The sequence below is a fragment of the Nothoprocta perdicaria genome, unplaced genomic scaffold, assembly GCF_003342845.1.
Source record: "Nothoprocta perdicaria isolate Ctin4 unplaced genomic scaffold, notPer1 scaffold_38, whole genome shotgun sequence".
In the NCBI taxonomy this organism is placed as follows: Eukaryota; Metazoa; Chordata; class Aves; order Tinamiformes; family Tinamidae; genus Nothoprocta; species Nothoprocta perdicaria.
This window is the reverse complement of record NW_020455621.1, coordinates 2,951,472-2,968,538: the sequence shown is the minus strand read 5'-3', so window position 1 is coordinate 2,968,538 and position 17,067 is coordinate 2,951,472. Positions and strand designations below refer to the sequence as shown.

General features: G+C 36.6%; 1 protein-coding gene across 1 annotated transcript in view; it reads right to left on the bottom strand.

The window, feature by feature from the left end:
• The window catches only part of PRKN (parkin RBR E3 ubiquitin protein ligase), a 544,832-nt gene that overhangs the window by 364,577 nt on the left and 163,188 nt on the right, over positions 1-17,067 (bottom strand). The window lies entirely within an intron of this gene.

Genomic DNA, 17,067 nt, shown 5'->3' with positions numbered 1-17,067 from the left:
AYGTTGTGGACAGGATTCATACAGTAATATATTAAAAGTTCAGGTAGGGACTTTCTTAATTATGAATAAAAAGCTACAGACATATCTGGTTGAACCTGTTTGTCTTTGCTTGTAGCTGACTACTAGTAAGTAGAAAAAAAAATATGAGATGAATATTCATCTGGAAATATTGGAGAATACAGGAAGAATAAGTCAAGTTGCAGGCCTGTATTTTGCTGTTAAACTCTGTAAGAATTAAATGGCTGAGGCTTTACTGAAATCTGACTTACACGGGCTGCTAATGTGGGCTTTGATAATATCAAGAAAAAGAAAACGTCAAAGAATACAGCAATCAAAAATCCTAAACAAACTTTTCTATGTCTTGTTGAACAAAAATTCATTTATGAGTGCATTACAAAACAAGAAGGAATAGTAAATTTGAAGACTACTGGTTAGGTAAATATAGTTTGAACATGTGAAGACTATATTGCAGGTAGACAAAAGGGGTGACTACAAGTAGATGTATTGTTGACACTTTGGGAGAAAAAYAGATATAGTATAGTATAATTAATAAAAATCACTTTGCTAGGAATCATAAAAAAATTATTTAAAACATTTGAAAAGATGATTATTTTCCATTAATTCTCCAGTGATTTTTGAACTGATAYGAAGTTTGTTCTGTTCCTGTCTACTAAGTATTTATTCTACTCACATTGATGTAATAGATGTAAGATTCTAAAAGTCAGTGGCGTTATGGGAGTAAGCATACAGAAAAGAAAGAGTTTACTATACAATAAGACAGTTAAAAGGAGTCTCAGGAGAAGAAACAGTTCTGCAAGCATATGGTATCAACCACAGTACTAATGATCTTGATTACAAAAGSAGAAAATATTTCAAGCCATTCAAACAATATTCAAGCATTTTTTTTGCAGGTCATAATTCTTTAACTTCATTGGAATTATTTCCCAACCAGTTTACAGGTCCATAATTAGGTAAATATGAGAAGATATAATAACACTTAAGTAAAAAAAAAAAAAAAGCTATTTAAAATGGATTTGAAACAGTATGATTATTTTAATCGCGCCATATTCTTAYAGTATTTGTGATTAGTAAAAAATATAATCAGGAAATAATCCTGAAAGAAGAAGCCAAAACAGAAAAGATTCTTGAGTATCCATTACAGTCAGTCAGAATTCAGTGACTACAACTAACATTGGATCAGATCCAAAGATGACTTAATATGCCAAGATCTTTTTATTTATTAGTAGAAACATCAATTTTAAAAGATCTTTTTGCTCAATTTATATGGTCTTATCGACATGAAAAAGTTGAGCTTTATACCATGGTGTGAACTTATGCTGCTCTCTCTTTGCTGCAGTAATTTCCTTTATGCATTTCTCATGCATACAAAGGTAATTTTTACATGCAGCAGCTTTCTGGTGGAAAAGAAAGTACCCATTTTTCCACTTAGGGCAGACTAGGGCATTCACACAGGGAACTAGCACTGCAGTCTCACATCACCAGTGCTACTGTGCTGTACGCTCACACTGATGTTTACAGCTTCCCAGTGGGTCTATATAAACAACACCCTGTCCACTACTGCTTTACACATCATTAATTACAACTATGGGCATATAACCCATGAGAAAGTCATACACATTTAGCTATGTTGAAAACATTGACTATACTTGGCCTTAAACTGAGTTAACAGTACGTTCTCTTTATTCTAATAGGAGTCAAATCAAGTTCTCTGGAGACAAATTGATCCAGCAACTGAAGCCCAAGACTAGGAAGCAGAATATCTTGGTCCTGTGCCTGTATGGCTGTCAGATGTAGGAAAAGACACACATACCAAAAAAAAAAATGTTTTCTTTTCAATGTTTATAAAAAGGAGGAATTCTCCTTTCTCTTACCTATGTTTGGCATTCTATAAGGTCATATTTTGTTATTTGTAAAGAGTCTGTGTACTTGAGAATTTGAGTTTTGCATTTGCAAAAAACAGCAAAACGTCATACATCCTTGAAAAAGAGTTTGTAGTCATAATGTTGCTCTTTCTTTAACGAGAGTGCTACTAAGCATCACTGCTATAATTGCACCACAGTAAAATAAGGAATTCTAGGGAGATAAACACTTCAAAATGATTTTTTTTCTTGTTTTCTTGAGTGCAAGAAAAACCTGTCAAACTGCAAATCAGCCAATCAGTTGCATTGTTGTAACTCTCTGCACTCTGTAGTGTTTGTAATTATTAGTCTCCTTTAATCAAGAACGTGCTGTGAGAAGAACAAAGCCCTCTGATTGCAAGATTAAAGCAACTGGCCTTTGAGTGCACAGCCACATGGGTCCAAAAAAGCTACACATCAAAATGAATGCATCAGAGGATACAAATGGCGAAATGAAAGACTAAAGTAAGAAGTATAAGGAACACTTTATAATGAATTAAAAAAATAAAAGAGTTAAATGCAGTTGAATTTCTTTCTGCAGTTGGAATGGAAACTTTTATGTTTTGGGTGTTTGGTGCTTGTCCTCTTTCCTTTTTTTTTTTGTGGGAGTAACACAGGAGAAAAAGTTGGCAAAGATCATATTAAACATGAACTGAAACTCATATTCAACAGATGAATAACAAAGAGAATTCACATGCTAGTCATCGAATAAAGGAAGCAGTGGAAAATCACGTATTTTCCATTGTATTGATGCACAGTACCCTGCACAGTACATTGTACTTTCAGAATATTTTCACCAGTACTCAAGATACAATTTTGTATTAGGGAATAACAACAGACTTTTGGTCACTTTCAATAGTCRCTTTAAAAGTCCATGATGACAAAAGGAGTATCTAGAGATCTCAGATGACAAATTATTCAAAATACAATTGCTGACAGAGCTGTTGACCTGTGAAAACCAGGAAAGGTCAGAAACAGAGGTCAGCAATAGAATTCAGTGATTCATCAAATAGTTTGAATCATTTAAAAGACTGGAAACTATCCATGTATTTAATGCTTTTTATTTTCCCTGCTTTATATTCTCTCCTGGTGAAAAATATGCAGTAGAATATCTTTAAAACACATCCTTGTAATATCTGCTAATATCTGCTTGAGAGATATAGATCATCAAAATGTTGTACAAATGATCCATCCAAGGGACAAATATTGATGCAGAAAGATTTTTAAAATAATGGAAGAAATAATTCCTAGTCCTTGAAAGGGTTTAAAATCAGCATACAAATCACTGAGAAAGCACTAAATCTAATGCTATCCATGCACAGACTCAGACTCTTTCAGAAAGTAATGGCTATAATCTTGCTTATATGAAAGCATTTGAAGAACTAATCCTTGTATGCTGCCCCTTCATCATGATTTTAATAGCATGAAGCAATAAGACAGAAAATCTTCCCCAAATACCATAATTACTTTAAAAATTTGGTATTTTTTGTTTTGCTTTTGCACTCCATGACAGTGGCGTCCACAGCAAGATACCACTGCTTTTAAGGTTAGTATTGAAAGAAAATTGTGGCTGCAATGTATAGGAGGAATCCAGGTGTATTCTGTCAGCAAATAAATGTATACAACAGCTTAACACAGCCCCTAGCTTAACTAGAGGAACAGTGGTGGATCCCATCTACTGTCTCAATCATGTCTTAGCAGAGATAACAGAGTCTTTTGCTGTGCTTTCCTCTACTCTTCTCAATATAAATTTGAACTGGTTTCCATAATACAAGCATTTAAGCCTAGCAAATCATGTTACAAGGTAAAGACACATTTTCCTAAATCAGCAGATATTTTGACTAATTAATACCAGACCGTTTACCTACGCATCAACTAACTAAAATTTGTCCTCTGTAAAATCTAACACTTTCCAAGTCTTTATGCTGATAATCCCATTGTGTTTCAGAGCAAGTGATCTACAAGAAGACTACATATAGTCAGAAGCCGAAGAAACCACAGGAACGTGTAGGCTCATGACTGTCTCACACCTGATGGGGAAGCTGGAAAAGAATCCGCAGTTGACATATCCAAAACAAACTGTGCAAAATCTAGACCTTTTATCCTATTTTATTATTGAAGAAATGGAGATGACAAATTAAGATTTTTACAGTGGTCCATATTTTTATAAATTCTTAACAGACTTAATTTAGGAGAATCATCTGATCATCTTTTCAAGCTCTTCATACTAAGAATAATCTCGCTGCTATATGAACAATATTTAATCCAAACAGCACAAAAAATTAAAAATAGCATGATGTGCTTCTAATAGTAAAGAGATGAGAGCTCATTTCAATTCAGAAAAGGTAGAATCTATATGAATCATAGCATTTTCTAAAGCTCCTTATTTATTTCAGTTTTCTTTATATCTTGACAATTAAGGATACAACTAGACTTTGTTTGTTAAATGAGATATGACACTTATTAGATTTATAGTGAATGCCCAGGTATCATATAAATATTATTACATTTTTCCTAAATAAAACTGTATGAGTAACAATAACAGTATCCACTTTGTGCAAAATACATTTCTATAAATCCCCAAAGCACCACCTAATATTATCCATCACTGAAGAGGGAAGTAAAAGAAAATAGTCATAAAGACATTATTACTGATTTAGCTATGAAGTTCTTGCTGGCCTTTTACAGATGTTCTACTTACAGTACTTGAAAATTTATCATCTTCGAGAGCTAATGTATTGCAGGTTAAAACTGCCAGATTGACCACCTTGACAAATGACGTCCTCTGTTTAAGCTCAAAGTGCATCACCAAGGCAGAGGTAATGCAAGCCTGCCCACAGCTTACCCAGGTAGGAAAAAGCCACCTCCAGCAGAGAGCAAGTATTCTGGGTGCCAAAACTACCCAGGTTTTCACTTTGCTGCTGGAAGGGCTGCCAGTTGATTAGCACACGCAGATGACAAGATACCTTGATGTAAGAGGCAACCACTAACTGGTTAGTTAAAGCAGAATAGCACTTGTTGTCTCATAAAMCTAATGTTTTAATAAACACTACTGTGAATAATGCATGCCAATCTACAGTAGCAGACAGTGTCTCCTACTACACACTTCACTGGGGGTAAAGCTAATCAGTTCACTAGGGCTTGACTTTAACATGAAGTCTCTCATATAGCAGAGTATGCAGTGCAGAAAAGACTATTTAAATTAATTCTAGGACTAGTTTTGATGGTGTTCCTGTGATATGAATGGAAGGACTGAAATTAACTGCTTATTTTACACAGCACATTAAAAAAAAAAATGATCAGAATAAATTTTTATTGACTTTGGCCACTCAATAAAAACTTGAGCATGTGGATAGTTTTCCTCATATGAGGAATAAGACTRAAGTTACTCACATGTTTTCCGTTTTTGTGGGATTGAACCTATTGATTTGATTTATGTTTGTATCTTAGATATGAAATGCTCCTTTCAAGCAGAGCCCAGCCTGAATATGGCATTGACATTCTATGTCAATAGTTATAACTCTTCCAAAATGCAACAGCTGATGATTTGCTGAACTATATGCAGCTGTGCAATTAGAAAGACTTCCTATGTTCTTGTTATTTCAAATCAAAAAACACAGAATCATGTCGAGCTGAAAAAAAATTAAGTACTATCTTTTTTGTTTGCATATGAATTTCTCATTCTAAGCATAGATATTATGTTCAAAAACATAAAATAAATTAATCCTTTACTTTTCATAAGTTTTGGTCTTTCTGATTTTTTCATATTGTATTATAAAATATGAATTTGCAACAGTAATCCCAGTGACACCAACTGATTAATGAGTGTTCATGAAAAGACATCCAGGATAAAGATTTCCATGATTTTCTCTCCATTAGTAATATTTTTGGAATGGTCACTGTATTGCCAATACAAACAATACTTTTATTATATAGCCTCCCCAAAAAAAAGATTCATAGAGGTGTTACTGACAGATAATTTTTGTGGGTCCTCCCCACTAAAATAGGTGGGAAAGAGGAATTGAACAAATGTAAAAGCTTATAAATGCATCTGAGAAACTGAACTGAAAAGGTTCTGCTCTTGCTTTACTGCTTGAGCTGCTTGAGTTGGATATAGTTAAATATTACCCTGGAAAGTAAAAGAGAAACAATTTTATCAAATAAGAAATGAATGTAGACACTCATAAACAAACAAACAAATATTCAAATAAGCTTGCAGGCTCTTTTCTATCCTATAGATAGGATAGTGGGCTAGACGAGTACACGGTGCGGTGGATCGAGGGCTGGCTGGATGGCAGAGCTCAGAGGGTGGTCATAAATGGGGCCGAGTCCAGCTGGAGGCCTGTGGCCAGTGGTGTCCCCCAGGGGTCAGTACTGGGCCCARTGCTGTTCAACTTGTTTATCAATGACCTGGACGAGGGCACGGAATGCACCCTGAGCAAGTTTGCGGATGACACCAAGCTGGGTGGAGTGGCCGACACTCCGGAGGGCTGTGCTGCCATCCAGAGGGACCTGGACAGGCTGGAGAGTTGGGCAGAGAGGAACCTCATGAGGTTCAATAAGGACAAGTGCAGGGTCCTGCACCTGGGGAGGAATAACCCCAGGCATCAGTACAGATTAGGGGTCGACCTGCTGGAAAGCACCTCCACGGAGAGGGACCTGGGAGTCCTGGTTGACACTAAGTTAACCATRAGTGAGCAGTGTGCCCTCGTGGCCAAGAAGGCCAATGGSATCCTGGCCTGCATCAGGAGGAGCGTTGCCAGCAGGTCAAGGGAGGTGATTCTGCCCCTCTACTCAGCTCTGGTGAGGCCGCACCTGGAGTACTGTGTTCAGTTCTGGGCTCCCCAGTATAGGAGAGACGTGGAGCTTCTGGAGAGGGTCCAGAGAAGGGCAACCAGGATGATTAAGGGAATGGAACATCTCTCGTATGAAGAGAGGCTGAGCGAGCTGGGCCTGTTTTCTCTGGAGAAGAGACGGCTCAGAGGGGATATGATTAATATGTATAAGTTCAGGAAGGGAGAATGCAGGGAGGAAGGGGACAGGCTGTTCTCACTGGTGGCCAGCGATAGGACGAGGGGTAATGGCCACAAGCTGAAACACAAGAAGTTCCGTCTCCAGGTGAGGAGGAACTTCTTTMCTGTGAGGGTGACAGAGCAGTGGAACAGGCTGCCCAGGGAGGTTGTGGAGTCTCCTTCTCTGGAGGTCTTCAAAACCCGCCTGGATGCCACCCTGTGCCACATGCTCTAGGTGTGCCTGCTTGAGCAGGAAGGTTGGACTAGATGATCTGTAGAGGTCCCTTCCAACCTTAAATATTCTGAAATATTCTGAAATATTCTATAAATGCAAAAACATGATTCCTTATTTATTTCAATAGCATTAGCTGTAGCATTTAGCAATAGCAATATATTAGCAATAGCATTTGAAAAGCACTCCTTTATCAGGAATGAAAGAAGAAAATATAGAACTGGATAATATATTTACTAATTCTCTAAAACTGCCWTGCATCTGTTGAAATTATATCGTACATAAAATGACCCATATATTTGTTTAATTTTGCAGTGTTAAAACCAGCAAATCTCACTGAGGTTCATGCATCTAGCAGCAGCATAAAAAATAGACCTTCTGGCCTCAGTTGCAATTACTGCTGTAATGACTTTTGAAAAGTCTTCCTAGAGGGAAGAGGTCAGATCACTGCGAGCCAAGAAGCTTACAGATCTGAGAAGAAAAATGCAAAAGCTCAGAAGACACAAGTCATTTTCTGGAGTGGCATGATCAGATGAATAGAGAAAAAAAAAAACATGTAGGAAAATGTAAAAAAAGAAAATGTGAACTAAAACAGGGAAAGAATGCTGTATATTCAATGGTCCTTACACGAGATGTATATACTTCAGGAACTACAGAGTCCTCCAGAGTGACTACAAGTTGTTGAAACCCTTTTCTTAATTTTTTCAGTGTAGGTAGACAGGCAACAGATCAACTCTTCTCTGTACTGCTTGGAATGCTGGGATCTATCTGCAGATTTCTTCTATGATGCTAAAAAGATCATCTGAGCAAGTCTCAGATTATGTAAATTATCATATCTGCAGAGAGGCAAAAGGGATAACCATATGAATGTGAGAATATTCCTTCCATAAATCAGGACAAGTAYCTGTCTTACAGTAAAAAGGTTTGAGAAACTTCTAAACTCAAACTATTGATTCCAACTTCTTCAAATTTTCAGAGATATTTTCTTCCTCATAGACACATTTGCTATTTCTCTAGCCTTAATATTTAAGGCTGATGGTCATCAGAATGAGAGATCCCTGGTGAGAGGAATTATTGGATCCTACTTATTTAGAAATGTTTCCTCGGGCTGTTTGAGCCACCAGAATAAATTCCCTCCTCTACTTAAAATATTTGAAGGATTCATTGTCCTTTCAAATAAACATGAGGTAAGAGAGAGAATTAGGAGATTTAACTATACTTTTTTTTTTAATATTCTCTTCAGATTAACATAACAACTGGATATAAACTTGTCATATTACCATGCTTTAAACCAAAGAAAGCTTTTCAGTTGGGGGAAATGGAGAGCTTGCTAAACACACACAGACAAAACTGGCTGGACACCAAGTCTCTGCAGAATGCAAGAAGTCAAAATGAAAAGGCTCTACAACTTCATGTGACAGCAATATCAGAGAGAAAAAAAAAATCAGAAATATTCCAAAATAATTGTTTGATTCAAATACAGTATTTGCAAGACACATTGTTTAATTTCAAATATTTTCCTCAAGAATAATTTTGAAACCTTTTTTGACTGAGAGATGAAGCTAAAGCATTCCTTACAGGGAATACCTGGACAGCTCTTCTGCCAATCTATTCACTTTAATAAATACAGTGGTTAGTCAACACTTCCAAATGCAATGTCAGATCAACTATCCTGCCTGCAGCAGATATATTTTAAGAGTCTACTTGTCTTTAATTATATCTTTCTGCTATCCCTTTTCCTCCTCCACTGCTCACTGCTAACATCTAGTGCTGCCTTTTACTTTTCTACAAAGCTGCCTTGCCCAGACATTTCATTGTGAAATGACCCACACTCTGAGGATGCTAGATACTTTCATGGGAAAAGCAGGGATTATCAAAAATGCTGATGGATTCTAAGATCAAAATTCTCTAAAGCAGAAACATCACTAGTGGCAGGCTCACTTTTCATAAAGTGTCCAAACAATTTTTTCAGCTCCTGCAGTTATATAAAACTGTAAAATCATGATTACACACAACAGTACCTGTAGAAAATAGATTGGTATATAGTCAATTCCAGATTTTACACATAATCAGCCATCCTGCAAGACAAGCCTTTATCAATTTCAGCAATGTTCAAACATTATTCCATAGCAACAACGTTCCTATGCTGCACAGCAAAACTAATAGGATACCAAAAACCTTTCTAAAAACCAGAGAACAAGCTATGCTAAAAGCTGTAATATCATGTTTGCTAATTTTTCCAAATTCTACAATATGTCCCTTTTTTCTCCTTTTTGAAATATTTAGAAAGACTGGGAAATCAGGAAAATCTGCATCCGATAGGTTAGGTTATGTTGCAAGSTCTTTTTTTTTTCTTTTCCTTTCTGAAGCTATGATTCTCACTCAAGCACAGTCCTGCTAATTCACATAATAGAAATAAAAAGACCACTCTTTTAAAATTTTACACAAGCACTTTACTAGTTATTTAATACTGAGCAGTTAAAGAATTGAAGCAGTGCCAGGCAAGTTAGTAAAAGCTTCATGACACATTCCACCCGTCACACGACTCTCAGCCAGGAGGCAACTGTTTAAACATACACACTCTGAATAAAGTAGTTAGCCCAAGAAAAAGCAAAGCAAAAGGAGGAAAGGGGACAAAAAAAAAAAAAAAAAAAAAAAAAGTAGAAAATAACAATAAAAAAAACAGGAACTAGAAATAAGCAAGTGTACATTCACCCCTTTACAGTAAAACTGCTGCTTGATTGCTACTAGTTACTATGGGACATCTACTCACAGCAGAAAATCCTAAAGCTAAAAAAGCTATTTTGCATTATGATACTTTAATTTTATCAGCGTCTGATCCACTATAATTTCCTTGAAATATTCATGAATTAATTAAAAGCAAAAGATTGTCTGCCTCTATCTCCAGCAAATTAGAGGCCTGACCTCTAAAATAAAGTGACACAAGAGCAAGGTTCAGGAGCTTGATCCTGTCATCATAGGCATATGCATAGCCAGGGAGGAAATAAACCTCTTCATCCCAAACAGCCACAGAACAAYACTTTTGGATAAAATATATGCAAATTCATAGGGAACCTAGCACCAGATTGAATACTTTTTCATTTTCCCCAAAAATGGTTTAAAGACTGCGGATCACTCGTTCTCTTTCTCTCTCTTTCTCCCTCTCTCTCTCCATGCAAATTCACATTTATATATTTATCTTTAGCTGTAAAAATCTTGAATAATTTTCTGTGTACTGGTACACTTTCAGCAGAATGGATGGAAAATATGTCTAGTTAATCTTTCAGTTTACCATGTACATCACAAGAGGTGAATTTCAACCATGCCAGGCTAAAGAGAAATTTGAATCCAAGTCTCACGTTTTCCAGCAGAAGTTCTCAGGTAGGTCACCTTGTATAGATAAGGGGTGCTTGTACCGCCTGAATTTTATGACCACCCAATCTTATTTGCGCACATGATGTGATCTCTGTGCACACCTATTGGATCAGGCTTTGGAGGGGATCAAGTTAGAGAAACGGCTAATTGCTTTACCTTGTCTGCGCTGTATTGCTCATTTGCTTTAAGAAATTGACTTGAATAAGAGCAATTTTAAGCATGGGTAACTGCAGAACACAGGAACATAAAGAAATTACAGGAACAAAAGTTCTTAAAGGGCAACTGTAGAAAGGGCAACTGAGACGGGCATTATTTGGACACCTCCAGTCCGCATCAACCTTCCTTCATAGGTTGATAGGTTCATCAGTGCTTTCCTAGATTTAGTTTTGCTTCCATTTCTTACATTAGACTGACATACTGTCTGATATCAAAACCAGAGAGTCATAGATATTATATCCAAAGTGACTTCACAAGTGTCTAAATGTATAGGAATAACTTAGTTATCTTTCAAAGTAATCTACTAAGATGTTTGGAGGCTGATATTTCAGGAGACAACATGAAGAAACGGTAGAAAATGCCATTTAATTTCATGCAAAACATTTGCTTCAATTCTGAACAGTGTGAGTGAGAGAAAGATTCAGTTTTGTAGTCATGATATCTATGTTCACTTATGGAGGTTATGACTTGCATTCAAATGATTGAATCCATTTCAGGCTAAGACCACTTGTGAACTAAGTATGCTAATTGTGCCTTAGATTTAGAAACAATTGGGTCCTCGGAGATAAATTCCGGAAGCCTCTGCACTGCCTTGACAGCCATTGCAAACAAATCTGCATTTCTGCAGGCTTTATTACATTTTATTCCAAAGACAAGAGTTTTCTGTTATTGCACTCTCTTTTAGTAGCTGTTTCTTTGGTCRCAAGGAAAAACAACAGATATATTATTTAAATGTTTAGAATTTTATAATGCAGAACTAGCTTTCTAACTATCTGGATGATGTTTTTTTCCTTGCCTATGGCTCAGCATTAACCATGACAACAAATAAAATTGAGCTGATTAACCAGAATTAATACTATAACTAATTCACAGCTCAGTGCCTATGAACTGGCTTAATCAGTACTTTTTTATTTAATTATCATCATCAGGCTCAGCTACAACAAATTTAGAATTTACCAWGGAATAAAAGGTCACATACAAGGCATAATAATGAAAAAGAATCAGGAACTGGCACTTCAATTTTAATCAGAACATAAATGTGCAGTACAGCACATTATATATTAATAAATAAGAATGTGTAGAGCTGCCTTTAATATATGTACTAGTCTGGTCATTCAATTCTATGTAATCATTGTTTATAATTGTGCTTTGCTATTCCACTTCTTACACATTTCTCAAGCTATTTTTCATTGCTATTTAGTTTCTTTATTTGAAGTTTTGGTATGCTTTGGTCTGAAAACAGATTACAACTTCAGAGCAACTTGTAGCCCAAATCTGCAAACAAGATAATTATAATTTGAGGTGATTTTTCTTTTCAGACTAAAACCACATTCAATGCAACCACAATCACCACTGGATAGTGCAGACTGGCACATTTCCTTGCCCTAAAAATTAACACATGTTGCTACACAATGAAGGCCTCTGAGAAAAAACTAGGGTAATGCACAAGGAAAAAATCCTTCCTGGATCAGAAGAAAACAAAACAGTTAATTATCTTCATACATCTACTTTGCCCTGTGCCTGAGGTTACGGAGTGCTTTCCTGGTCTATACCTAGATGTTAAGAAAAGCTGTAAAAAGCTGCCTTCTGGAGTTAACTATTCTTTGGACATCAAGAACATTATAAATACATAGGACTCTAAATATGCAAGATGAACATGCTGTTAATAGGAGTACTATTGTTATACATCAATATTATTTTATCTTCCCTTTAATTTATACCAATATTATTCCACTTCAATGTTTTCTGAATTGTCAAAACAGGATCATAAGATTTTCTCTTAATTTCTAGAAGCTTACACAATACTGGAATAGAAAGCAAATATTCTAAAGCTATTGTGCATTGAGAAAATACATCTAGATATGAAAGAAATGTTAAAAATATGTACAAGATAAAATGAACAAGTGATTATTAAGTGCTCTCAGGCTACATTTCCTAAGCTTCCTCTGGAAGAATAATACTTTTGAAAAGATGCCTTGTTCTCTAAAACTTTGGCACTATCCAACACAAAGTCTGTGGTTCTACATTTATGTGTGATAACTATTCATAAGCATTTAATTATACTGTGCAAATATCCAGGCACTGCATTAGACAAATTCCCATCACATCTCATTCCTTTGAGGTAGAGAGTCGCATAAGGAAAGAACACAAACCCGTCACAAGCAGGAAAGAGAAGATGGCAATTTAGTATGAATCAATCTACTGTATTATAGAAAGGCTTTGTAGTCCAGAATCTAGAAGGGATAGCTCTGGATTGGGATTTGAAAAGAGTAGGGTTCTGTTTAGAGCTCTTTCACTTGTCTGTCTTTGCAAATGACATTTTCTCTCTTTGCCCAGGAGTTTCCACATCTTTAGTATATTGATTTCTTTCCTTCATGATAGTTCCTCAGAGCTATCAAGAAGTCCTTGCTATTTCTTACAGCATAATGCTATCTGTATTATTAGCAACAAAACTGATTTACAAATAAGTATTATTGTTAAAGAAATGAAGCCTTACTGTTCTTTTAGAAGTATGTTTCCCATTAAAAACAACAGGAAGATTTCTCCTGTACTTAGATATTAAACAATATCTCAGCAGACATCAATTTGATAAAGATACACCAGTGAGAACCTGACTTGATTTTAAGCTCAGAAAAACAAACCGAGTTTTTTGAACCTGAAGACTTGAAAAACAAGTCTTTACCAATCACAGATTGCAATTCACTTCTCATTCTTAATGCACGTATAAAATTAAGCTACCAACTCATGCTTTGTCACTTTTGTCTAATTATCTTATGTGACTCTAGAAAATATTATGGAAAATTTGAGTGTGTTAGTGATTCTCCATTCATCTACTATTTTAAAACCTTTCTTCAAAAAGCTAACTGGGTTCAAACTGAGTGGAAAAAAACACTTTAACAGCTTCTCTCTAACTCTTTTATGTTGTTCATGATAGTAATCCCTGTTATCTCAAATTGATATGCATATGGCAGCCATATTCAGGCTTGTCTCATTTCTTATAAAAGCAATGACCTTTCAAACACTTTCCTTCAAAGAAAATAACCACAAACAAACATGTAAGCGCCAATGAAGTGGAAAATTAGCCTTTTGAAACAAGCAGCCCACCATCCCCTCTGTATTAAGAAAACCATAAGATGAAACAGAAAGGAAAAAAAAAAAAAAAAGAAAGAAAAAGCATGCTGAATCGCATACGGTTGATTTTACTGTGCATACTCCAAAAAAGTCCTTGACATTGCTAATGTTTGCCTTGTGTTTAGGTCCCGGAGCCAAGCCTCCATCTGGAAGAGATTTGAACTACTATCCAGAGGCATTTCAGGATCCAAACCGAAAGGTTTACAGCATTACAATCCAGTTAATTCTATTGCTTCTAATTCCAGCTGGACTTAAAGTCTTATCTCTGCACTCCAGGCCTTCAGATACGGCCTATCACAGTAACACCAATTCCCAGAGAATTCAACTCCATGACCCAGGTGAGATTAAATCCCTCCAGATAGCCCAAGTAAATGGCTCATAACTCGTTTCTGTCACTTTCACTAATGCCTTTGTACGGGGAAAGAAACCAGCACAGGTGTAAATATCTACAAATTACTAACTTCATTTTTTCCCTTGACTTCTATCAGTGATTCCAGTTGTCCGGTTCCTGCTGAGAACATCACAGATATTTACTAGCTGAACTTGCTCTTTAAATACTGCTGCGCTAATCACCCACTGGATATGTGCACTTTATCAACTCGAGTGTTGTGACACACAGACACAGTGATATAAATAAATAGATTTAGAAATCCTGAGGGGAAAAGGAGAGGCATATTTGAAAATAGTTGTACTTAAGCTCCCTCACATCAAATAATTCCAAAACACATTAACAGTTAAATAGTTTCCCCAAAAAGATCAGAAAATGCTTACTTTAATGAATTGAAGACATGATTTTTAAGTGGAAGAGAAATGAAATACCTTCTGCTGAAGAAATTGTGAATTAATATTGAGAAATTCCCATGCAAATTAAAGCTAAAACCAAAAAAAAAAAAAAAAAAAAAATAGAGCATAGCATCAGGAAAGACTCTTAGAAATAGCTACCGTTGAACAAATGTTTATTTTTACTTTGTGTTTTTTTCTTTGAAGGGAGGAGCTTGCTGGGGAGCAAGAGGAAGAAGAAGAGTATAAATGAATTGAATGATTTCTGAAATTAGGCCCCAGCACTGGAAGGAATTCTCTTCCAACAGGCGACTTCTGAAGATCTAAGTAAGAGAAAGAAGAAATGTTTAAGTCGTCTGGATTTTGTAACTCCAGTGTGCTGGAGTTTGTCTATGCAGAGCACTGCAGAGGAACAGAAAAAACAAGGCAAGCCATCTACCAGAAACGTCTTTCCAGTACAAGAAAAGGACAGCTTAAATCCAACAGCATCGTTGGACATGACACCGTCAAAAAATGTCACTGAAGGAAGATCATAAAGTTCTCTTAAATGTTTCTAGTGGGAATTTTCCCTCAAAAATAGGGCAGAACAAGAGGAGATGAGTGTCACATAACCAGGTGGTAGGGGCAGGCATGATGATACCACACAGACCCTGAATTCCCAAACCGGAGGGTGCCCAGCAGCCAAGGGCACTTGTTCAGTAACAAAGCAGCAAGTTGGTCCCACACAAGAGATGCAGGACACCACATTGGAACCATGTGCTGACCCCAGCACCCGGATGACTGGCAAAAGGGCTGAGCAGAGTGGACTGGAAAACAGTGAGGGAGGGTAGTGGATCCAGGCCTATTGCCAAAACAACTGAGGCAATCCGGAGCTGGGAGTAAGAGCTCTGAATGGGGAATACAGACAACATACTTCTGGTGGCAATGTATATATATTATATAACCAGATACTAGGGAAGCTTGCATTGCTGGGAAGATGCACTGGTAGTCTGTCTTGGTAGTAGGTTCAAACAAGGTTGTGTCTTCTGCCGATCTCAGGGCACTGCCACCTAAATGGCCTGAAGCAGTCACTCTAGTGATTCAGCCAGAAATAAAAGATGCTGAGGAAGCACTTAACAGTAAAGGCAGTTATGGGAGCTGAAACTCCGTGTTTATGGCTCATTTAGGAACCCATAAGTAGAAAAAAGGACATTGTTCCCATGCAACCCAAACGCAGTTAGATCAGCAGCAAGAGGCAGAAGCAGGGAAGTGACTCACCGTCCTTGAGGCAGGTGACTCACACTGGCTGGCAATATGAATAAAAGACGAGGAGACCGGGTCAGCACAACTCAGTTACGTTACTGATTTGAGCCCATACCCATATACTAACACAGGAATACCTCACTAAGTGTCTGTAGCATCACTGAGGAACGACACTGACACCCCTRTTTCATAACCCATGAATCTATAACTCCCGCTATAGATCTGCAGAACACTCCGCCTATACATCAGCATCCTATACACTTTGTTTAACTTGAAACAAGCTTTGTAAAACTGAAAAAGCTCAATGTCATCATGTATTTACAGATAACACATTTATAAGACTGCAATAATAGCAAGTTTGCTTATTGGTATTTAYCCAAAGTACTGAGAACACAAAGCACATTTTTTCTCTATTGTCTGTTCACCCTTTTACAGKGCCATATTTTTTAAGGAAGGAGCAAGGTATTATCATTTCTTCATTATCACTGATTATCTGTTTTGAGACGGAAGTCTGGATTTACTATGATATTGAGATATTGCACCACTGATTTTTTAGAAGGGTTGTGCAACTAAGAGGATAAGGATAAGCACCAGTAAGTCAGAGTTCCACAGAAACTCAGGCTCCTACATGCTTACAAAACTTTTAGGTATGACTTAGTTATCTGAATCACATGAACATTACAATGCTGAGCATAGATGCAACTAAGCAGCTATGAAAGTCCACTCCAGAGAAAATTGCAGCGGTATTTATTTAACCAAATGTAGACATTTCTGTGTGAGCAAGATTTTCTAAGTTATGTTAATAATGRATAAAAATACATTATTTCAGGGTTGAATTAACTCCATTCTCAAGCAGATGTCTAGAATAGATCAGATAAAGTGTCTTTAGTTCRCTTTCATAAGAAACCACACATAGGAAATGAGTATTTGTCTCAAAATACAGACATACTAAACAAGGCATAATATAATGAGGGAAAGGAACTCAGTGACATCACCACTATATACAGCCAGATGGTTGGTGGGAAGAGCTACTGTTTTTAGACTATGCAAATTTCCTTAGCCAGTATGCAAAATACAGGGTAACTTTCTTTAATAACGTCTCAGTTAGTTGTTATCCTTTAAAGGGAACCCTGAAACTGCCTATGAACTAGTTTTATAA